Source organism: Prionailurus viverrinus, chromosome D3 (assembly GCF_022837055.1).
Source record: "Prionailurus viverrinus isolate Anna chromosome D3, UM_Priviv_1.0, whole genome shotgun sequence".
Taxonomy (NCBI): domain Eukaryota; kingdom Metazoa; phylum Chordata; class Mammalia; order Carnivora; family Felidae; genus Prionailurus; species Prionailurus viverrinus.
In genome coordinates, this window is record NC_062572.1 from 21,207,179 (window position 1) to 21,231,809 (window position 24,631).

Sequence of the window (24,631 nt, forward strand, 5' to 3'; positions counted from 1 at the left end):
ACCCCAGTTACACTCATTATTCCTGGGGTTTTCTGCTAATGGGGATTCTGCCTCCCAGTTACTGAGATCCTGAGGATGGCTGGGTGACCATAGGTTGTCCCTGACTTCTGGAGGGACAAAGAGGCCTAGGAACTGAAGAGTCAAAAATAGTAGACACTCAGAGAGAGGGAAGATCCTTGTGTGTCTATGAGTGTGTGTGTGTGTGTGTGTGTGTGTGTGTGTTTCTGTGTGACCAAAAATGAGGCCAACTGGCCCTCAGTTCTTCTTGTGGCTTTCTTACACTGTGAAAGATGATTCTCCATAAAAATCTATCCATGAAGCTGATTCTCTGTTAAAATGTTCAGGACCCTGGATTCTGGATTAAAAGGGCAAGGGTCTGAAAGAACTTTTCTTGGAGGAGTATTTAATTCGGCAGTGAGGACTCCTTTAAGAACAGACCTGTTAGCAATTCACTGAATCAGAAGTCCAGGTCTTATTGAGTGACAGGAATCTGTCCCATTTTTTTGTCTACAGACACAAAGCTTATAGTCATCCTATCCTCAAGTGTCAGAGATCACAGGACAGGGGGTGAGCACACACCCCCTCCTTCCTGCCCCCACAGCCACAGCCAACCCACAGCCAACCCACAGCCCCCTGGGTCCCCAGGTGTCTCCTGGGATTGAGTAGGAGACAGAGATGGGCTAAAGCCTGTGATATAAGGGACAAGAGGAGAATGGTTCCATGGGGGATCTACTGTCCAGATAGTTCTTAAGAAAGAGATTCTGGGGCATAAGAAAAATGATTCTATATTCTGAAGTTTGCAGGAAGTCTCTGGAAGAGAATCACACCTCCTGAGAGGCTGAGGGAGCCCTGCTGTCATCTAGTTTTTAATAGATCAACTTTTATCACAATCAATTTTTTGTGACAATTACGACAACCAAGGTGTCAAGGTGACCAGGCAGGAGGCAGGGTGGGAGAGATAGCACCCCCTCCTGTCCAGGGTGAAGGTGAGTTGGAGGGTTTTTGGAATAGGAAAGAAACTGCATTTTCTCTTTCCCTTTCCCTGCTGATTTCTTCACTTCCTTATACCCCTTGTCCCTCCTCACTTACATCAAGTCATGGGTCACCATTATCACCGTGCTCCATCCCTCATCACCCACCAAGGATTAGTCTCCTCACCTCACTAGCCCCTCCCCACGCCCATGGCATCCACCAGGATGCTTCTTCTCCCCCTCAATCTGCCAGCTGACTGTGGCTGCAGGTGCACACGGCCATGCTGACGGCTCCCACCATGGATTTATGAAACTCCCTCCGGGGTGTCCCTAGTTCAGACACTCCATGACCTTTCATTTCTCACATTCCTTTCTGTAATCCATTGTTATGTCTTTCCCTGTCTGCAATACATAGTCAGATTTTCCTCAATTTCTTTGTAGTTAGAAAACATCTTCCATTCAGACTCCACACTGGAAAACAGAAAGTAGAAAGTAAGTTATATGGCATCACCTACTAACTGTTGATGTACTCAGTTGGTTTTCTCATTCAAGACAAAAAAAATGTTCAATTTGTTTTTCCAATTTGCTTTCATATTTTTCAGGGAGTTTGCAATTATTTTTTAAAACAGATTGCACACGTCTCAAGATGTTTACTTGGCACGTTTACCTTTTTGGTAATACCATTAGAATCACTTTCATTATCTTTAATTTATGAAGAAGTATAATTCTTCTTTAAAATGATTAAAATAAGTAATACAAGTTTTATTTTATATATTTCTAATGGTTTTACTGAATTATTTTATCAGTAAAATATTTTTAAAGTAAGTACCCTGAACTCACTATGTAATATATTTCTTCTCTCAAATAAAAACCCTGGGGTCCCTGGTTTGCTCAGTCAGTTAAGCATCTGACCCTTGATTTCAGCTCAGGTCATGATCTCACGGTTCCTGGATCAGGCTCGGAGCTGACAGTGTGGAGCGGGCTTGGGATTCTCTCTCTCCCTCAATCTCCGCCCCTCCCCCCTCAGAATAAATAAATAAAGTTAAAAAAAAAAACTCGACTCCTTCTCATTACACTTTACTTCTCATTTTAGTTAGATTCGTTTTGTATTAGTAAGAAATTGAAGAGAAATATTAAGTAGTATTGGCCATAGCAATATTCTTTGATAATTTTTACCCTCTATGTCAATGTTAGATATAAGATAAAAAATGAAATAAAACAATTTATTTTTTATCTGCCTCTAATTTCCCAAGAAGTATTCTTTTTGTTAGTGTTTGTTTATATTAAAAATATGGAAAATTTCGGTGTTGAGGTAATATCCAGCTAATGCTGATATTCCTGTTAACAGTATGTGCCATAGCCGCCAACACTGATGTCATTGTTCAGTGTGCAGGTGAGTCTGGTGATGATTCCAGGGATTCCGAGAGGGAGGGTGGCTGGGACAGAGAATCTGCAAACACCGGCACATCAGAATGAAGAGAAGGGACAATTTGCAGCTATTTGGAACCCGAGCCAAAGGCATTTGTCTCAGGCTAGGGGGCTTCCCTGAGGCCCTGAGGGCTGTCTCTACTTATGCGGTGACAGTGGAGCATGAGGAGGACAGGGGTCCAGACCATGGTGACACAGCCTCTTCTTAGGCCACAGAGCTGGGGCTGGGCTGCCTCTGGCTTCTTTTATCCCCTCCCCATGGAACTCACACATGTGGGGCTTCTCATGCACATGTGACCCATCCCTGCCTCTCCTTGTATGCACACGCAGGGTCTGGAGCCTTTGGACAGGAAGCCTATCTGATGTTCTAGTTTTCCCCATGACTGGGCCTGGAGGAAGCAATTGTTGAGACCACACACAGGTCCGTGTACAGGGGACTCAGCCAGGCTCAGAGAGGGCATGCCTGCCCTGTCCCCTTAGGAAGCCAGGGTCAGGCCCTGAGGCCTCCTGTCAGCTGGGACCCCTGTCCTACAGAAACCCCCAGACATGGTCTTACATCGCCCCCGGCTGGTCTCCACGAGAACCCCTCCTTCATTCCCTTTGTGCTCAAATCTCTTTCTCCTGCTTCCCTGATGCTTGTGTTTCCATCAAATGAGAGTGGCCCTCCAGGGAAGGACAGAGATGCCATCCTGGTGTGCTGTCCCTGATAATGCATCCTCTGTGGATGGGAGTCAAGGGGAAGGACATAGGCAGTCCTGACCCGGGAAAGCCTGTGAACTGCTGTGGAGCTGAGGACAAGACACAGGGAACAGAGAACAGAGGGGATCTGTCCCCGGGAAGGGCTCAGAGGAGGTGGGTTGACTCTGGGGGCAGAGTGTGGACAGGAGCTATCTTAGGGGACACACACCTTCACTGAGGAGGTCACACATTGTGGGAATGTGAGGCCTTTCTGGAGCAGGACAGACAGGACTCAGCAAACCCTGATGCGGCTGCTGCAGTTGTGGGGATAGAATAGGACCTGGGCAGGGCAGGGACCACTACGGCGCCATCCTGTGACCTCCACTCCATGTGCTGGGAGACTTTTAATACCAGCTATGCCTGTCATCAGTGCTGCTTATTAGAGATAGAGCTCTGAGGGAAGTTCCAGGACAGAACTTGAGACAGGGATACCTGGAAGGGGACACTGGGCAGAGGGGCAGCTGGAGGAAGATGGCAGCAGAGGAAACAGGGAAGGGAGAAATGGCACAAGTCCCCGGATGGGGCATAGGGAGATGACTGACTGGACCCTGGGCTATGGGAGAGGGAGGGATGGTCCAGAGTGTCAGGTGGATGGATCGTGATACTACAGAGATAGGGGTGCCCCAAATGTCACAGGTGAGGTCAGGTGGGAGAGCAGGTGGAGGGCAGGTGATGGGTCTGCTGTCCCTGTGTCACATTGAAACCATGAAGTGTGGAGAGGTGTAGAAATGTCACAGACAATCAAGGCTGCAGGAATGCCTTTCCTCCCCTATAGGAAGAATGCAGTTGTTACAGTAACTGCCTACCTGAGAGCTTTGTCTGCATCATTGATTCATCCATTCAATCACTCACTCATTCATTCTTTAAGCAAATGCATATGGAATGTCCACATGTGTCAGACTGGAAGTATAATGGGGGCAAGGACAGGGTCTAGGTCACGGCAGCACAAGGAACTGATAATTGAGCATGATGGCGATGGTCCCATGGCTACTCCAGGGTCTGAGGACTTCACTGTGTCCCCCAGAGATGCTGAGGGCTAAGATGTGTGAGTCTCCCACAGAGTCTTCCCTCCCAGGCATGCAGCTTGGGGCAGAGGTAGTTGTCTCTGTGCCTGCAAGGACCTGCAGGTTTACAAGGCTCTCATTCCCTGAGACACCTCAGCTTTGACCTGTTTGAGGTCCAGGTGCAAGAGGAGGCAAAGGGAGGAGGTCACAGTTCCAGTCCTGAGGACACTGCCATGGGCTGAGCTCTGAAAACTTCAGACTCTGTGCTTCACTATTGATGGAATCCTGGTGGCACTGAAAACCTCTCCTTTCTCCCCATCAATGGTTTTGGGGAACAGACTGTTTTGTTCAGCCCCCTGCAAGTATTTTTTCCCTCTTTCTTTGTCTCCAGCTACTTTTGCAGGGGGACTGCTTTTCTGGCACGATCCTGATGCACTGCACTCCCCCCACCTCCTTCTCTTTCTCTTTCTCTCTTCCCTCAGCGAAAATGGCTCCATACCCTCTGCAGATTTTCTCTCCCCCAGATGACCGCTCTGCATCGCATACCTGTACAGTTCTGTGGCTCAAGTTGCACAGATTGTTGCGTTAACCCTCAGATCAATTTCCTAAGTGTTCAAAATAGTTTGGTGCTGATGTAGCTGCATTTCAGGGATATGGCAAGTTCAGGGTCTCCATGCTGCTCTGCCATCCTAACTCCTCCTCCCCCAAATCAGGTTTTTGTTTAGTCTTTTGAAGATGCATTTTTAAATGCTTATTTATTTTTGAGAGAGAGAGAGAGAGAGAAGGGGAGGGGCAGAGAGAGATAGAGACACAGAACCCGAAGCAGGCTCCAGGCTCTGAGCGGTCAGCACAGAGGCTGATGAGGGGCTCGAACTCACGAGCTCTGAGATCATGACCTGAGCCGAAGTCAGACACTTAACCGATTGAGCCACCTAGGCGCCCCGACAATCAGGATTTTGATAAGAAAATAGAACAATCCACTTACTAACCTTTACATGAAAGTGGATAATACACAAATATGCAAAGGAGAAATGACACGTGGACAAAAATCAAAAATGAAAAAAAATAATACTGTTAACCTCTCTTAATAATAAATAAAAGCATACTTTACTAGGAAATAAAAATGGTTTCATTTAAAAAATAAACAAAGTTCCAAAAATAAAAGCAGACCAATTTCCTTAGAAAAAGAATAGATAATTTATTAGGAACTTTTCCACAAAAAGGCATAAGATGTGATTAACTTCACAAAAAACCACTAGCAATCTTCAGAGATCATAATTTCATTTGCTTGCTTCATATATATATATATATATATGAAGCATATATATATGCATATAAGCATAACATGTATATGAAGCATATATGTATATATGAAGCATATATATATATATATTCAAATCATCAAAAAACAATGGAAAACTTAAATTCTTATGGAAAGAAATATACAGTGATACAAATACTTGGCACATAAAATACAGAAAAAGGAAAATTGTGGAATATTATGAAATATTGACATAAATATTCTAAATAAAATATCAATAGTGGGATACCCTTGTCAGACTAAAATAGTCATATACTATGACCACATGTGAGTTTTGTAAATATGGAGTGGGATTACATATGGGTGATTCCTCTAAGGTAAGACAACAAATTAGTAAATCAACAGATGAAAATCACGTGATCTCTCTGGACTGTGAAAAGTCATCTGCATAATTGAAAGCAAAGTTTTTAAAATTATTTTATTTATTTTTTAAAATTTACATCCAAGTTAGTGGGCATATAGTGCAATAATGATTTCAGGAGTAGAATCCAGTGATTCGTCTCCTACACATAACACCCATAGCTGAACCCAAGTGTCCTCCTTAATGCCCCCTTGCCCATTTAGCCCATCCCATAACAACCACTCTAGCAACCCTCAGTTGATTCTCTGTATTATAAGAGTCCCTTATGTTTTGTCCCCCTCCCTGTTTTTATATTATTTTTACTTCCTTTCCCTTCTGTTCATCTATTTTGTATCTTAAATTCCACACATGAGTGAAGTCATATGATATTTGTCTTTCTCTGGCTAAATAATTTTGCTCAGCATAATACCCTCTAGTTCCATCCACATTATTGCAAATGGCAAGATTTCATTCTTTTTGATTGCCGAGTAATACTCCATTGTATATATGTACCACATCTTAATCCATTCATCTGTTGATAGACATTTGGGCTCTTTCCTTACTTTGGCTATTGTCAATAGTGCTTCTATAAACATTGGGGTGCATGTGCCCCTTCAAAACAGCACCCCTGTACCCTTTGGATAAATACATAGTATTGCAATTGCTGGGTTGTAGTGTAGTTCTATTTCTAATTTTTTGAGGAACCTCCATACTGTTTTCCAGAGTGGCTGCACCAGTTTGCATTCCCACCAGCAATGCAAAAGTGTTCCTCTTTCTCCCCATCCTCACCAACATCTGTCTTTGCCTGAGTTTTTCATTTTAGCCATTATGACAGGTGTAGCTCATTGTGGTAGCTCATTGAGGTGGTAGCTCATTGTGATTTTGACTTGTATTTCCTTGATGATGAGTCATGTTGCACATTTTTTTCATGTGTCGGTTGGCCATCTGGATGTCTTCTTTGGAAAAGTGTCTATTCATGTCATTTCTTCCCTGGATTATTTGCTTTTTGGGTGTTGAGTTTGACAAGTTCTTTATAGATTTTTGATACTAACACTTTATCCTTTATGTCATTTGCAAATATCTTTTCCCATTCGTAGGTTGCCTTTTAGTTTTGTTGATTGTTTCCTTCGCTGTGCAGAAGATTTTCATCTTGATGAAGTCCCAATAGTTCATTTTTGCTTTTGTTTCCCTTGCCTCTGGAGACATATTGAGTAAGATGTTGCTGCAGTGGAGGTAAAAGAGGTTTTTGTCTGCTACTTCCTCTAGGATTTTGAAGGCTTCCTGTCTTATGTTTAGGTCTTTCATCCATTTTGAGTTTATTTTTGTGTATGATGTGAGAAAGTCGTCCAGGTTCATTCTTCTGCATGCCATTGTCCAGTTTTCCCAACACGATTTGCTGAAGAGACTGTCTTTATTCCATTGGATATTTTTTCCTACTTTGTCAAAGATTAGTTGGCCATACGTTTGTGGGTCCATTTGTGGGTTGTCTATTCTGTTCCATTGATCTGAATGTCTGTTTTTGTGCCAGTACCATACTGTCTCGATGATTATAGCTCTGTAACACATCTTGAGGTCTGAAATTATGATGCCTCCAGCTTTGATTTTCTTTTTCAGGATTGTTTTGGCTCTTCAGGGTCTTTTCTAGTTCCTCATAATTTTTAGGATTTGTTCGTTCTAGCTCTGTGAAGAATGCTGGTGTTATTTTGATAGAGATATCATTGAATATGTAGATTGCTTTGGGTAGTATCGACATTTTAGCAATATTTGTTCTTCCAATACTTGAGCATGGGATATTTTTCAATTTTTTTGCGTCTTCTTCAATTTCTTTCTTAAGCTTTCTATAGTTTTCAGTGTGTAGATTTTCACCTCTTTGGTTAGGTTTATTCCTAGGTATTTTATGGGTTTTGGTGCAGGTGTAAATGGGTTTTATACCTTGACTTCTCTTTCTGTTGTTCATTATTGGTGTATAGAAATGCAACCAATTTTTGTGCATTGATTTTATATCCAGCAACTTTGCTGAATTCATGGATCTGTTCTAGCAGTTTTTTGGGGGAATATTTTGGATTTTTCTTATAGAGTGTCATGTCATCTGTGAAGAGTGAACGTTTGACTTCCTCCCTGCCTATTTGGATGCCTTTTGTGTCTTTGTGTTGTCTGATTGCTGAGGCCAGGACTTCCAATACTATGTTAAACAACAGTGGTGAGAGTGGACACCTCTGTCGTGTTCCTGACCTTTGGGGGGAAGCTCTCAGTTTTTCCCCATGGAGGATGATATTAGCGGTGGGTCTTTCATATTTGGCTTTTATGATATTGTGGTATTATCTTTCTATCCCTACTTTCTTGAGGGTTTTTATCAAGAAAGGATGCTGCATTTTGTCAAATGCTTTCTCTGCATCTATTGAGAGGATCATGTGGTTCTTGTCCTTTCTTTTATTAATGTGATGTATAACATTGATTGATTTGCAGATATTGAATCAGTCCTGCATGTTAAATATAAATACCACTTGATTGTGATGAATAATTCTTTTAATGCATTGTTGGATTGGTTGGTTAGTATCTTGTTGAGAATTTTTGCATCCATTTTCATCAGGGAAATTGGACTATAGTTCTCCTTTTTAGTGGAGTCTTTGTCTGGTTTTGGAATCAAGGTAATTCTGGCCTCATAGAATGAGTTTTGAAGTTTTTCTTCCATTTCTATTTTTTAGTACAGCTTCGAAAGAATAGGAGTTACCTCTTCTTTAAAGGTTTGGTAGAATTTTCCTGGAAAGCCATCCAGCCCTGGAGTCTTGTTTTTTGGGAGGTTCTTTATTACTAATTCAATTTCTTTACCGGTTATGGGTTTGTTCAAATAATCTATTTCTTCCTGTTTCAGTTTTGGTAGTTTATATGTTTCTAGGAATTTGTCCATTTCTTCCAGATTGCCCAGTTTGTTGACATATAATTGCTCATAATATTCTTCTTCTTCTTCTTCTTCTTCTTCTTCTTCTTCTTCTTCTTCGTATTTCTACAGTGTTGGTTGTGACTTCTCCTCTTTCATTTCTGATTTTATTTATTTGGGTCCTTTCCTTTTTTTTTTGATCAAACTGGCTAGGGGTTTATCAATTCTGTTAATTATTTTAAAGAACCAGCTCCTGTTTTTATTTATCTGTTCTACTATTTTTTTGATTTCCATAGCATTGATTTCTGCTCTAATCTCTATTATTTCATGTCTTCTGCTGGTTTGGGGTTTTATTTACTGTTCTTTTTCCAGCTCCTTAAGGTGTAAGGTTAGGTTGTGTATCTGAGACCTTTCTTCCTTCTTTAGGAAGGCCTGGATTGCTATATACTTTCCTCTTATGACTGCCTTTGCTGCATCCTAGAAGTTTTGGGCTGTCAGATTATCATTTTCATTGGCTTCCATGTACTTTTTAATTTCCTATTTAACTTCTTGGTTAGCCCATTCATTCTTCAGTAGGGTGTTCTATAATTTCCAAGTATTCATTGTCTTTCCAAATTTTTTCATGTGTTTGATTTCGAGTTTCATAGCATTGTGGTCTGAAAATAAGCATGGTATGATCTCTGTCTTTTTGAACTTGCTGGTGGCTGATTTGTGACCCAGTATGTGATCTATTCTGGAGAATATTCCATGTGCACTCGAGAAGAATGTGTATTCTGCTGCTTTAGGATGAAGTGTTCTGAATATATCTGTTAAGTCCATCTGGTCCAGTGTATAACTCAAAGTCATTGTTTTCTTGTTGATTTTCTGTTTAGATGATCTGTTCATTGCTGTTTAGTGGGGTATTGAAGTCCCCTACTCTTATGGTATTATTTTCAAGGAGGTTCTGTATGTTTGTGATTAATTGATTTATATATTTGGGTATCTACACATTGGGGATATAAATGTTTACAATTCTTAGATCTTGGTGGATAGACCCCTTATTTTTAATATAATGCCCTTCTTCATCTCTTTTTACAGTCCTTATTTTAAAATCTAGATTGTCTGATATAAGTACGGTTACTCTGGCTTTCTTTTGGTGACTATTAGCATGATAGATGGTTCTCCATTCCCTTACTTTCAACCTGAAGGTGACTTTAATTCTAAAATGGGTCTCTTGTAAACAGCATATAGATGGATCTTCTCTTCTTATCCATTCTGTTATCCTATGTCTTTTGATTGGAATGTTTAGAACTTTGACATTTAGAGTGAGTACTGAAAGATATGAATTTAGTGCCATTGTGTTGCGTGTAGAATTGGAGTTTCTGGTGGTGTTCTCTGGTCCTTTCTACTCTTTGTTGCTTTTGGCCTTTTTTGTTTCGTTTTGTCTTTTCTTCTCTCAGAGACTCCCTCTTAAAGTTTCTTGCAGGCTGGTTTAATGGTCACAAACTCCTTTAGTTTTTGTTTGTCTGGGAACTTCTTTATTTCTTGCATATTTTTCCAATTCAGCACATTGAATATGTCCTGCGACTCTTTTCTGGCCTGCTAAGTTTCTGTGGATAGGTCTGCTGTGAACCTGATATGTCTTACCTTATAGGTTAAGGACTTTTTTCCCCTTGCTGTTTTCATAATTCTTTCCTTGTCTATTTTGTGAATTTGACTATGTTATGCCTATTGATAGTTGGTTTTTGTTGAATCTAATGGGAGTTCTCTGTGCTTCTTAGATTTTGATGTTTGTGTCTTTCCCCAGGTTAGGAACGTTTTCCATTATGATTTGCTTGCATAAACTTTCTACTTGTTTTTCTCTCTTTTTATCTTCTGGGACTCCTATGATTTGGATGTTATTCCTTTTTAGTGAGTCACTGAGTTCTCTAATTCTTATATTGTGCTCTTTTGCCTTAGTTTCTCTCCTTTTTTCTGCTTCCTTATTCTCTGTAATTGTATCTTCTATATCACTAATTTGCTTTTCTGCTTCATCCATCCTTGCAGCCATGGCATCAATTCGAGATTGCAGCTTATTTATAGCGGTATTTTTTTTGGTTTTTTTTTTTGTTTTTTTTTAATTTTTAAAAAAAAAATTTTTTCAACGTTTATTTATTTTTGGGACAGAGAGAGACAGAGCATGAACGGGGGAGGGGCAGAGAGAGAGGGAGACACAGAATCGGAAACAGGCTCCAGGCTCTGAGCCATCAGCCCAGAGCCCGACACGGGGCTCGAACTCACAGTCCGCGAGATCGTGACCTGGCTGAAGTCGGACGCTTAACTGACTGCGCCACCCAGGCGCCCCTAGTTATAGCATTTTTAATTTCGTCCTGACTAGATTTTATTTCTTTTATCTCCATAGAAAGGGATTTTTTTCTTTTTTTTCAACTCCAGTTAATATTCTTATTATCATGATTCTAAATTCTAGTTCAGACATCTTACTGATATCTGTGTTGATTAGGTCTCTGGCTGTCATTTCTTCCTATTCTTTCTTTTAGGATGAATTCCTTTGTTTTGTCATTTTGGAGGAAGAAAAAGAATTAATAAAATAAAAAATAAAAATTAAGAAGATTAAAAACAAACCAAAAAATCAAATAAAGGAAGCTAGATCCTAGGTATGCTTTGGTCTTGTTGTTGAAAGAAGCTTGATTGAACAGTGAAAAAAGGGAATGGAAAGAAAAGAAAAAAAAATAAATGTTTAAAAATTAAGAAAATGTATACAATAAAACAGAATAAAATGAGTTGAAGAAGGTAAAATAGAATAAAACATAAATTTCCAAAAAATATAGTCAAAAAATTAAAAAAATTATATGAAAGTGGAAAGTAAAAAATAATTTTTTCTCTTTCTGTATCCAAGAATAAGAAAGAAGAGGGAAAAAAAAGAAAACACAAAACAAAGAAATGAATAGATGGACCAGCAAACACAATGAAATCGGAATGAAATTACATCCAGTTTCCCCTACAAGTCAAACTATGAAGCACTTTATGGTCCATACCCTAAGGAGTGGGAGAGACCTGTGGTGTTCTTCTAGGGCTTGGTTGGTGCAGTTGGTCGGGGCTTCTTGTCATGGCTCCATTCTCCACTAGGTGGTGCTACTTAACTTACTGAAGTGGATTGGTGTGGCACCGTGTGCGGGATGTGTGTTGATGCATGGGAGAGGTTAAAATGGCGTCACCTAACTTTGCAGTCTCTAGATCAGAACTTTGTGCTCTGACTGGCAATCAAGCACCCCTCCTTGGTCTCTGGGGTCCTTCCATTGCCCACTTCTATACTGTCCCTGTCCAAGACATCAGCCTGCCAGGCAGCACCTCCCTCCCAAATTTTATGTCATATGGGGCTGTATTTCCAAACCCTTCACTTCTGAGGGCCCTGCCACCTGGACCCGCTCCAACCTTTTCACGGATGGTTTCCCTAGGCCATGGCCAGATGCCGGCTTGCCCCCAGGAACGTTCCTGCTATCACGCAGCTGTAGAGGCTCAGAGGTGTGGCTGGATGCTGGCCTGCCACAGAATAAGTTTGTGCGATCGTGTAGTGGTAGCATTTCAACGCAATAACAACACACTACCCACGTCAGGTTTTGCCTCACCCTGGCGTTTCTGTTCCGATACCAGCAATTGTGTTCTCCGTGGTCCGCTGGGAGCTTTGCCTGTGGGGAGTCTGTACAACCTCTACCAAATGCCCTCCTAGCAGGGTACCAGGGAAACTGCTTCTCCCATGTGGCCCGTCGATCCCTCAGACCTCACTGCCTGTCCTTGGGAATTCAGTCTTCCCACCAGCACGCTGCCAGGTAATGCGCTGCAGTGTTTCCAGTGCTGTCCTGCCCTGGTAATAGAGTCCTAATGATACTAAAACCCTCTCCTTTCTGCTTTCTGCTTTCTCCCTTTCTTATTCAGGCACTTATGGGTGCTTCCACTCTTTCTCTCCAACTACTTTTGAAGGGAGTGCTTTTCCTGTATGTTCCTTCCTTTCTCTGTCCTCTGTCCCCAAATACCATTCCCTACCCTCTGTGGCTTCTCTCTCCCCCAGTTCACCTCTCCATGCCAAGTACCTTCCAAGTTCTGTGGCTCAAGTTATGCGGATTGTTGTGTGAATCCTCAGAGCAATTTTCTAGGTGTGCTAGAAATAGTGGTTTGGTGCTGATCTAGCTGCATTTTAGGGATGAAAGAAGCCTAGAACTTCCATGCTGCTCCACCATCTTGGTCCACTCCACCTGAAAGCAAAGCTCTAATAAAAACCACATAAAACGGAAGCAGAGATTTTATAATGTGATAAAACACTCTGTACCCACACATCAGACTCAGTCCCACAACCAGAAAATTAGCTAATGGGGTGGGGACGGGGGGACATTTCTATAAGATGAAAAGACTAATCTGAGCTAAACACCATTATTATTCAACATCTTTCTGCAAGTATTATACAATGAAAGTGAAGAAGAAAAGTCATTGGTTGGGTCTCAGCATTGATGGGAATGGACAGGGACTCATTTCAAATGACTGAAATATATGTTTCAGCTATAGGTAATCCAGGGCTTATGCTGCAGTGAGAGAAGAAATCATCCCAAAGAGCAAAAAAAGTACAGGCATTCTTATTGAAGACTAATAAGAGGGTTACATAGGTCTGAAAACTTCTAGAAATGGGTAAACGACCAAGGATGGAGACCTTGGATTCGTCAGAGGTCAGGTGGGACTTGAGAACACTGGAACTACAACCCCCAGTCCATGAACTTCGGTGCAAAGAAACCTTGTGTCTCAACCTGATGGGCAAGAGGAGCTTCCTTGTGTCCTTTGAGACCCTTTGTCTAGGAAGGGGCTGCTGCGCGTGACGTTGGGGACAGAAGAGAAGGAGGAGCCCTCACTCCCAGGTGGTGCTGCTGCATGCACCGGGCCCATGGTGGCAGGAGCAGGAGCATCAGAAGCAGAAGCCACAAGCTGAGCCTGGTAAGCTGCTGCGGCCTCGCCCTCTCTGAAGGTGAGAAAGGGGTCTGCTTTCAGTTCTCATGGGCCTGGGACTCTGTGTGAGCCCAAGATGCTGTCACAGAGGGGGTGAGGGGGCAGGGAGGAGCAGCCTTATCCTCAGACATCAGCCCTGTGATGATCTCAGAGTGAGAGTTTCCAGACACAGAGTCAAAGAATGAATCAGGGTCCCCAGAGGGTCTAACCATCATAATAGATGAGGATTTAGGGGCAATTTATGGGAACTGTTGTTATCAGGACACATATTGGACATTCCTCATGTGTCCTGACTCAGACAGAGCTGAATATTGTGTCCCTGTGTCTGCCGTGACCTGTCATGGACTGTGTCCTCAGGACAGCCTGCCCCTGGAATGCAGAAATTTGTGCTCAGTTTGAGAAAATCACACAATATCTTGCTCCCAATGAGAGGCTTCAAGGAGAAATTTCAGAGAATGTGGAAAGACTGTAGACAAACTTCCTTGAGGTGGGTCTCAGACCCCAGTTTATATCAAACAAAGCAGCAGCTCAGTTGGCCAAAAATCAGGGATAGATGGGAAGTCCCATTGCTGGGAGGACAGCAGGTTTTTGTCTCACTTCCCCACAGGCCTGGAGCACTGTGTCAGCACCTTGAGTAAAGTCAAGAGACTGGCAGTAATAATCAGCCTCGTCCTTAGCCTGCAGCCCAGTGATGGTCAAGGAGCCTGTGTTGCCAGATGTGGAGCCAGAAAATCTGTCAGGGACCCCTGAGGGTTGATCGCTACTATCATAGATGAGGAGTTTAGGGGCCTTTCCTGGAAGCTGTTGGTACCAGTTCACACCAGCAATACCGATGTTGTTGGCACCTCCAGCGCAGGGGATGTGATCGTGTGGCCCAGGGCCCCAGACACTGAGGGTGGCTGACTCAACACAGACTGGGCCTAGGACCCTGGAAGTGGGAGAGACAAAGAGAAGGTGATGAAGAATCAGGTCACACATGTTATCCCAGGACCGCTTCCCTTGTTCCCACATCTAGTCACCTGTGCAGTGAATGAGGAGGGTGAGGAGGAGAGGGGACCAGGCCATGGTCGAGATCATCACTGATCCTGCCTTCTGTGGCTGAACAGCTGAGCAGACGTCCCCTAATCTGTTCCTTCTCCTTTTCATCCTCTGAGAGAGGGAGGGCCCATCCATGCAAATGAGACCCTCAGCTCTTCGACATTTCAATGGCACGGGGTCAGGTCCCTCTGCCTGAGGATGTCAGGGTGGAGGGAAGGGGAGGGGCTCTGTTGGGTAAGAGGGTGGTGAGGTCACAGTTGTGAGCCCTGAGCAGAGGGCACAAGCAATGGCAGGTGGCAGGTCCCAGCTCTGGTCATCTGTGACTCCTCAGAAACAAGTGATATGTGCCCCCTGGTGTCCAGGCCTGGACACAACATTATGTGACATGGTGACTAGAGCCCATCAGAGAGAGTTCCTGCCTCCTCACTGCTGTGTCCACTGTCCCATTCCTTCAGGCCAGGCCAGGTGTCCCCCTGTGTGACTTCCCATCACCTCAGGACACACTGTGCTCTACTCAGGCTCCATGTAGTGAGTGTGTCCACGGCTCCCTTGTCTGTTGATGGGGCAGGACTGAGGTGGTGACTCTGGCACAACCACACAGATGAGGATCAGGACCAGAACAGTGATGGGTCCACATTGGCACCTGGCCAGTTCTGGGCAGGAGGCTGATTTCTTTCCTCTGCTTGTTTCCTTTCTGGTTTCAAAGTTATCCTTTCCCAGAAGTTCCCTCAGCACTGAGAAGACAGGGAGCCCTTTTCTCCAGGTTGTGGGTAGATGCTCTCGTGTGCCTTCCTAGGGGGGTTACACACTGACCATCTTCGTCGTCTGTCACTACTTCCACCTCCGCGAAACAACAGTTCTCCACACCCTGTGCTTAGTACTTCCCTCCTATGATCTGTCCCCCCAGCACACAGACCCAAGTCTGCAGGAGCCCGGGTGTGGCACTGACCTCAGAGCACGAAGGGCAAACCTGCAGGAAGCTCCAGGAGGGAAGGAGTGACAGCTGCGGGTGCTCTGATGGGGACCTCGTCGCAGACTTTATGTGTCTGTCACCACTTGGACAACTGCTACCTCAAAGTGAAGGTGGGTGATTTTATACAAAATTCAGTTCAGCAGGAATTATTTAAACTCAATGACACTGTTAATGGGAAGATGCGGGTACAATCATGAGTATGTTTTCATAGATTCATGCTTATTGCAGAGAAATTATGGATTGAAACAGTAGTTGAGAAAATGGATGAAAACCTAATGGAAAAGATGTGACTTTAGTTCTTGGTTTAATTGGGGTCTTGTAAACTTGTTTCTAAATCACTTCATGCTTTTGGGCACCTGGGTGGCTTAGTTGGCTAAGCATCCAACTTCAGCTCAGGTCATAATCTCACAGTTCATGGGTTGGAGTCCCGCATAGGGCTCTATGCTGACAGCTTGGAGTTTGGAGACTGCTTTGGATTCTGTATCTCCCTCTCTGCCCCTCCCCTGCTCATGCTTGCTCTCTCTCTCTCTCTCTTTCTCAAAACTAAATAAACATTATAAAGTTAAGAAAAAAATAAAAAATAAATCATTTTTATTACTGTTGTTATTATTATTAATTTATTTTTTAATCATGACTTTGCATATTAGGTCTGGTCCTTCAAGAAGGAAAGCCCAACATGGTGCCCAGGGAAGCACCATTAGTAGCCTGTTCCTGTGAACTTCAGACTCATCTCAGTGATGGAATTAAACACAGAACTTCCAGGATGGACTGACTAGGAGTCAGACTCATCTCAGGGGTGGGTAAAACAATCGTTGCTGTGTTTTGTGTGTCCCATATGTTCAAGACAGAGCAATTAATTGCTCATTCAGTCACCCATGACCAGAGGAATGTATTTCTATTACCCAAGGCCAATTTGACCCAGAAAATTCTTTCAAAGATCCCACATTTGACTCTGGGTAAGGTGGAGATAAGGGGCACTATGTCCCTGAGGTCACAGTCCCTGTAGCCCTTGGTTAGATTGACTTTTCAACAGAGGTCCATCCTGGCTGGAGGTGCCACTGGAGTGTCACAGGAGTGACAGTTCAGCCCTGAGAGCGCAGGGAGACTGTGTTACATCCCCAGGGCCTTGAGCTCTGTGGGAGCAACACTGAGGCTGCTGTCCCAGAATCAACATGCTGATCAGCCTCAGGCATGGACTGGAGCTCAAAGATTATTAGGGCTGAACTGCCCACAGAGATAGAGACTTGCCCTGGGATTCCTGAGCATCAGCCTTGTCCCAGGAGAGCAGGTGTTCGCGGCATGTTCTGCCCCGGTGACAGAATCCCAGTCACACTCGATGTCCATGGTATTTCCTGCTGAAAAGATTCTGCCTCCCGGACGTTGTGACTCTGAGGGTGAGCACAGGCTGAACCTGACTTCTGGAAAGACAGAGAATCCCAGAAACTGCAGAGCCCATGACAATAGACACTGAGAGAGAGGAGAGAGCTGTGTGTGTGTGTGTGTGTGTGTGTGTGTATGAAAGAGAGAGAAAGAAAGAACAAAAATACGCCCCGGTGCCCTCAGGAAGATTTTCACTCAGTGGACAAGCATGAATACAAGTGTTCCCCTGCCCGTCTCTGATTTCTCAACTCCCTGAGTGTTGATCTCCATGCAAACTGATTCCTGGGGCTGGCTCATTGCAACACACACCAGTGTCCTGAAGCTTGGAGCTAAAGAAGGTCAGTGTCCTGAGTGCTATTTCTCTTGCACAAGGATGGAATTTACATGAGGAGGAGGAATTTGGTGCAGATTAGCTCTGACAGTAATTCCACTGAATCAGAAGTCCAAGTCTTCTGGATGGAGAGACTTCTGTCCATTTTCATCCCTCTAGACACAAAGCCCCGCAGCTTTGGGGTCTTCAGGTCTCGCAGGCACAGGACCAGGGGTTACCAGACATCCCCATTATTCCCCCTCCCCCAACTCCTGCATCACAGCCATCCTCCCTGCACCTCCAGGATCTCCCGATGCCTCCCTTGTGTTGACCATGAGAGAGCATCTACTCTTATTCTGGCAAAGGGCCGATGCATGAGACTCCGCTGATTGGAGCAAAGTGTGTGTGGCTGAGTGAGTGTCCTGATGGTCTTAGGAAACAAATATTTTGGGGAACAAGAGAAGTTAGCATGTATTGAAATATGCAATCAATCCTTCCTTTTTTTGACTATTTCAACAGTGACCTTTTGCGGGTCCTCACTAATTCTGAAGAAGATAAATAAGTACACCGATAGCTCCAAGTCTAGATAAGCATTCGTTTGTAAGAAATACAGTAATCGTGTCGGCATATTAGAGACTGACGGAGGCTGATGCTGCATAGGAGCTACAATCTGGGGATGACAGCAGGAATCAAATGATGAAGGGATTTCCTGCTGATCCAATCTCTGCGACTTCTCCCTACAGATGGACACTGCACACCGGAAACTACAGCAAGATCGTTTCCAGTGTTCTCTAAAATCCTAACCTGGAGACAGCATTCACACCTGAATAGCCAGAGGGATAGACTGAAGCCTGAGGGAGGCAGGAACAGAGGGGAGAAAAGGTGGGGTATGGTACGCGGGGGGGCGGGGGGGGTATTGTCAGTGTAAGAAGCAGTTGTGACCACTTTTTTGTCAGCTGGTTGAGAGAAAGAGAAAATTGTGTCTGTGACCAAGGTAGGTATTAACATATCAGCTATGGATGTATCATTAGTACAAAGAGTTACATTTAATGGATGAGTATGACTGTCATCATTTTCAGTTGAGACGATATTGTGAGATCTTAGAAACCACGGGTTTCTGTCCCGATTCCTGGCATAGAGCTCCCGAAGCCTTCAGCATTTCCTAGGTGACAAGGCCACTAGGAGCATTTTTGTTTCAGTGAGGCAACCCTAGAAAGGCTCCTGGCTGGGGGTGGTCCCCAGAAAGTCTCAGCCATGACCAGATGCTTGGAATATCCAGCCTCCCCCTTGCTGAGAGGGGAGAAGAGCTGAATGTGGAGTCAATGGTTGATTACGTCTACATGAAGACTCAATAAAAATGCCAAAATATGGGATTCAAAGACTCCCACATAGGTGGACACATTCATATAGGGAAGTTGACACACCCCAACTGCACGGGGACGGGAGCTCTTGTTTGGGGGCTCCTTTCAGACCCCTACCCATGTGCTTCTTCGTCTGACCGTTCATCCTACTCTTTCAGTATCATTCTGTGAACTGGCAAGTGGAAGTAAGAGTTGCCCTGAGTTCTGTGAGCAGCTCTAGCAAATAAATCAAACCTGTGGAGGGTTCACGGGAACCCCTGTTCGCATCACGTTGGACAGAACTTATGGGTTAACTACTATTTGTTGTCGGCGTTGGAATAGAAGTCGTCTCCTGGGACAGAGCCCCTAACCTGTGCATCTGACACCATTTCCAGGCAGATAAGTTGAGTGTTACATTTATTTAAATTGTAGAACCCGCAACTGATGTTGTAGACAATCACTTGACAAACAAAACATAGAATTGGTGACCCAAAGTGTGAGAAATAAAACATTCTGGATGAATAATAAAAGAGATACAGTGGGAGGGAAAAACTGAGGCCTTTTGCTTTTATATGATTCATTCTTATTAATTTTCTCCACACCCTGGGGCATGTGCACTTGGGATCTATGCTCCCACCCACATGTGCTCCTGGAACCCCTGTGCTGTCCCAGCAACAGTGTAATCTTCCTTTCTCCTCAAGGACAGGGCTCACCACAGAGGTGTCTCCCCTACAGGAGCCTCCACAGAAGCTTGTCAGGAAAAATACTCAGAGACTAGGTCTGTGGGTTCAGGAGTTTTTGCCTCACATCCTCCTTATCTGAGATGCTGTGACTAATGAAAGCCACTCCCACTGCCATGAGCTGTAGCACAGTAATAATCAGCCTCGTCCCCAGGCTGAGGCCCAGAGAGGAGCAGAAGCCCTGCCTTGGCCGAGGCATCTTTGGATCCAGAGAAGCGGCGGGGGACTTCAGATACTAACTCCTTAATTGAGTCTGAGTAGTAGTACAGGAGATACTGGGGAGGGCTCCCTGGCTTCCGCTGGAACCAGGATACAGCATTAACACCAAAGCCACTGCTCAGGGTGCAGGTGAGTCTGGCTGTTGTTCCCAGAGATGCAGAGAGGGAGGGCGGCTGGGTCAGCACAGACTGGGACAGGGAACTTACAAACACAGACACTCATGGGCGATGGGGCAGGGACCAGTGTAAAAAGTTTCCTAGTGTCTGAGCCAGGTGGGCTGAGACCACCTGGAAGGCTTCTCTGTGTCCCTGGTGCCTGTCCCTACATGTGCATTGAGAGAGGAGCGCGAGGAGGACAGGAGTTCAGGCCATGGTGACAAAGCCCCTGGTCCCCACAGTGGGCTGGGCCGCCCCGGGCCTCCTTTTCTCCTCCACCCTCTGCCACAGGAGGGGCTGTCCATGCAAATGTGGTTCATCCAGTGACTGCCCAGCCCGTCCCTGAGCCCTGGTGCTGGAGCTCAGCTCAGACCATACACTGGGGACCATGGAGGTTGGCCTCACCCCTGTGGAGAGCCCTGGGAGGAAACACCTGCTGAGGGAACACATGTTCCTACTCGGAGGACTCTATCAGACCAGAGAGGACACAGGTTCTGAGTCTCCAACAGGAGCACAAGGCCCATCCCTGAAGCAAATCTCCTTTGAGTGAAAGAAAGATCTTTATTGAGCAGCTGTGTATGGATCACAGGACAGTCCCACAGCATCACCTGGTGGTCCTATGTGGAAAAATGAAAAACGAAAAATCTGAGAGCCTGTATTAAGCATAGGTATAAACTAACATTTTGTTTCAACTCTGCTCCACTGGAAAAAATACACGCTTTCCTAGGAAGATACAAAACTGGCTCCATCAGACATAAATTGAGTAAGTAGAATACTTTTATTAGAAACAATAAAAAAAAATGTGATTTTAAAACCCCTCCACAGATTGTCAGAAGATACAGACGTTTTCCCAGGGAACATATAGAAACCACTCAGAGATCAGATGGTTCCAATTTATTTGGTTTCTATTTTTTTCCCATAGTATCTAAAGGAATAGAAAATGTCTAAGTTCTCATTGGGAACAGTGACAGCCTCCTAACTGGAATGTCACCTCAGTGGAAATCTATGATTTATTTCAAAAGGTCCATCTCTGTCAACTGTATCCCTGGAGCTCCAACCGTGTCTCCTGCTGTATGTGGTACCTGGAAGGACAGAAGGGGGTGTGGCAGGGGCACACATATGGGGAGACTGCCTGTGTGCATGTGGGGTGCACATGGGCAGCTGGGACAGAGGAGTCTGAGCACAGCTATGGTATGTAAGGTGAGATCTGTAGGGTGAGCCGAGTGAAGTCCCTGAAGAAGTGGAGGAGCCCTGGGTCAGAGATCAGGACATGTGTCAAGGCTGGAGAAACGGGGAGGGGGGGCTGGTGGCTGGTGACCCTGGCGGATATGTACTCAAGGTCATAGGGATGGACCAGCTGAGCACATGAATCCAGCATCTCCAAATGAAATAGAAAGAAAGACCTAGGAAGGTAAATATCCTTTCACTTAAACCTGAAATCTGTTTTCACTCTTTGTGAAAGCACACGAGTGTACATGTATTCATAAAGGCCAAATAGAGTCGTAATGAAGCTGTCCATATGCACTTGCTAATTCTGCAGATCCAGCCTTTTTTTCTTGACGTTATTATTTCTTATAATCCCGAGTAGTCCACACAACTGTCAGGTGGAACCCAGCCCTTGTCTCTTTGTGGGCCGGTGACATGGTACTCTGCGAGGGCCCCACGTGCCAGTGAGGCCTGGGAGCTCAGGGTTGGTGTCTCACTTCCCCACTGGCCTGAAGTGCTGTGCAAACTTCAAGGCTGCATTCCCATGCTGAGCAGGAGTGATCAGCCTCGTCCTCAGCCTGGGACTCAGGGGTGGTCAGAGAGGCCAGCCTGCTTGACTTGCATCCAGAAGCTCTATGGGAGAACAAGAGGGCCAGGTGTTCTTTCTTCCTGTTGATTTGAAGTGTAGGGACATGGCCCGGGTGTTGCTGCCTTCAAGCTGCTCACTTTTTGCCAATAGTGTTCCTATTTCCAGTGCAGGTGAATGTGGCCATCTGTGGGTGGGCTTGGTCACTGAGGGTGGGCTTGGTCACCGACGGTGGCTGATTCAGCCCCACCTGGGTCACAGACACTGTAAGGGGACAGAGAGGAATGTGAAGAGGATGGCATCCCACTGCACGGGAGAGTGGGGGTGTGGAGCAGAGTTGGGGGGTTCTTTCATTCACCCTGGAGAGGTCTGCCCTCATCTGTGCAGAGAGTGGGGAGGGTGAGGAGGAGAGGAACCCAGGTCCTAAGACCCAGACTCTGACGCTAAAGCTCTGTCATGGATACTGAGCACCCCAAAGTCTCTTTACTTCTCTGGAAAGTTCCACAGGGGTGGGCTTGCTGTGCTCAGTTAAGCCCTTGCTGTCCATCTGTCCGGCCTCCCTGTCAAGGCCTCTCACAGGTAGAAGGAAACAGAGGAGCAGGTGAGGAGCTGACTCAGGGATAGAGGTGGCCCATGTGGTGATGGCCCCTGGGTCCTGGCAGGTCAGCAATATCTAGTGAGCACACTGATGCCTGAACACCCTGGAGGCCCTGAGTGCTGTCTCTGCTGGCAGGGGCCACACAGGATTGTCCCAGCCTGTCTCACAAGCCATCAGAACCCAGACACTCCCTGTCCTCTCTTGCACTCCTGTCACCCCAGTTAGAGTTCTACAGGTTGTCCTGACCCTCTTTTCTGAGCTGCTCCTGATGTCACAGAGAGACCCAGGGCATCTGGGAATTTTGAAGAAGGGGGCATCGGGCCTAAGGGAGGCCCCTCTCACTACAAAGGGGCCATAGAAAGCTTGTGTCTCAGCTGCATCAGCAGAATTTTATTATATCACCTATTCCTGATGCTTAGGATTCCTGATGATTAGATCATGTATTACAACTGTGAAAACGAGAATATTTCCTCTTGCACCTCATGCGGCCAGTTGGCCAACCCTTAATACACTAACTTGTTTATACTCATCTGCAGTAACTGAGGATCCATGTGAGTTCAGAGGCTGCTGGGTTCAGCTCTAGTGCCTTCTTCACGTCTCTGTGTTTGAGACAGACTCTGAGCTCCTTCCTATGTGCACACGTCTGGGAAGAGGAGTCATCATAAGAATGTCTCAGCCTCAAGCCTGGATGGGATCAGAGTTGGGGACATTATTGAACCAACAGATATACAGAGGGTTTCAGACCTTCAGGTGCTGGTGTCATGGTGACAGCAATTTGCAAGGGTGGGAAAGTCTGATCAGGGACCCCAGAGGGTGTATTATGTTTCAATCTCTCCTGGGAACACAGCACCGTGTGGGCATTGAGGTCTCTGTCATTTGTGAGACAGTAAGAATCAACCTCATCCTCAGGTTGGAGCCCACAGATGGTCTGTGAAGTCATGTATCTATCTGACTTGGAGGCAGAAGATCAATCTAGAACCCCTGATGGCCAGGTACTTCCAAAAGCCAGTATTTGGGGGAACAACAGCACTAAGAGTTGGAACCCACACCATTATCAGATCTGGTGCTGCTGCTACTCCGAGTGTAGGTGATGGTGACTGGGTCACCAAAGACCATGCCAAGGACCCTAAAGTGAAGGACAGAGTGAGAGAGTCAGGGTACCACCAACAACTCAAGATAAGGACCCAGGAGAAAGAAAAGACCCAGTTATCCCCCGAAGGACCCCACCCCTCCCCCACCACTGACATCAGAGTTCAGTCGTCTGTGTAGTATGTGAGAAAGGTGAAGAGGAGAGGGGTCCAGGGCATGGTAGAGATGACCCAAGAACTTTCTCCCCGTACTCCCGCTGGGATAGAGATCCCCCAGCCTCTCTTATCCCTTCCCTCACTCTGATGGGAACAGGGCCCATCATTCAGATTATTCCCCATCCCTCCGGATTGCCCCAACCTCTCCATCAACCAGGAATCAATACCCTCTGCTTCAAAGTTGTATTTAAAGAGCATGGGACTGGTGAATTTCTTCTGTGGGGACATCTAGGGCTTTGGGAGAAAGGGGCTGCTGGGCCCCAGGCATCCCTGAGCAGAGGACACCTACTAAGCAGCCAGGTGCTTGGTCTCCAGCTCTGGGCGCTACCTTGTGGTTGAGGCACGTGCCCACAGCGCCACCTGCTGGCCCTGGAGCACATTGCACCAGGTGTGAAAGGCAAGGTCACTATCCTGCCTGAGGGAAGGCCAGGCCCTCCTTGACCAGCGCCACTTCCATTGCCCCTGCCTCAGAAATGGGAAAAATCTTTCATCCAGGGGCCTTTCACGAAGCTGCAATCTCCTCAAATCACGCGTCCCTTAGTTCCCTAGAACGGCCTCCTCAGATGCTGACCCTTCCTCATGGGTTACATTAGTGGAACGGGGTAGCCCTGAGACCTGGCTCCTGAAGGGAGATGTGTCCTGCTGTCAGCATATCAGAAAGACAGAGGCCTGGACCAGCCACATCCCATGGTTTGTGAAGGCTGGGGAGCTCCTCCTCCCTCTGACCTCACTTTCCAGTGAGGCAGGGTCAGAAACCTGGCCCTGCCCTGGATTCCTCTCCTGTCTACTTTTTGCGAGGATTCATCAACAAGGACCCCGGAGGAAGGGGTTGAGAAGACACTGCTCTGCACCTTTAGAAAGACAGAGGTTGGCTCCCTGAGACCCACCTCTTAGCACGCCTGTCCCAGTAGGACCTGGGGCTGGAGCCCTGACCTGAGGGGAATGGGTCTCCATGAAGAGAGCGGGGCCAGGGTGGAGTGGGGATACTGGTGTGAGGAGAGACTGAGGAATGAAGGGGGGGTGAGGGATGAGGCTCCCAGGAGTCCCCCAAAGTAATTTTGAGTGCTTGAGCTGAGGCTAGTGCAGAAAAAGAGGATTTCAGACTGTCCTCTGGCCTGTGGGGACCCTCCTGTC

General features: G+C 45.6%; 1 long non-coding RNA gene across 1 annotated transcript; it reads left to right on the forward strand.

Moving 5' to 3' along the window:
- Positions 1–138: 138 nt before the first annotated feature.
- LOC125148978 (uncharacterized) lies at positions 139–14,471 on the forward strand. Its single transcript, XR_007145754.1, has 3 exons — positions 139–149; positions 3,536–3,539; positions 14,275–14,471. It is a non-coding gene; the product is annotated as an uncharacterized LOC125148978 (long non-coding RNA).
- Positions 14,472–24,631: the final 10,160 nt, after the last annotated feature.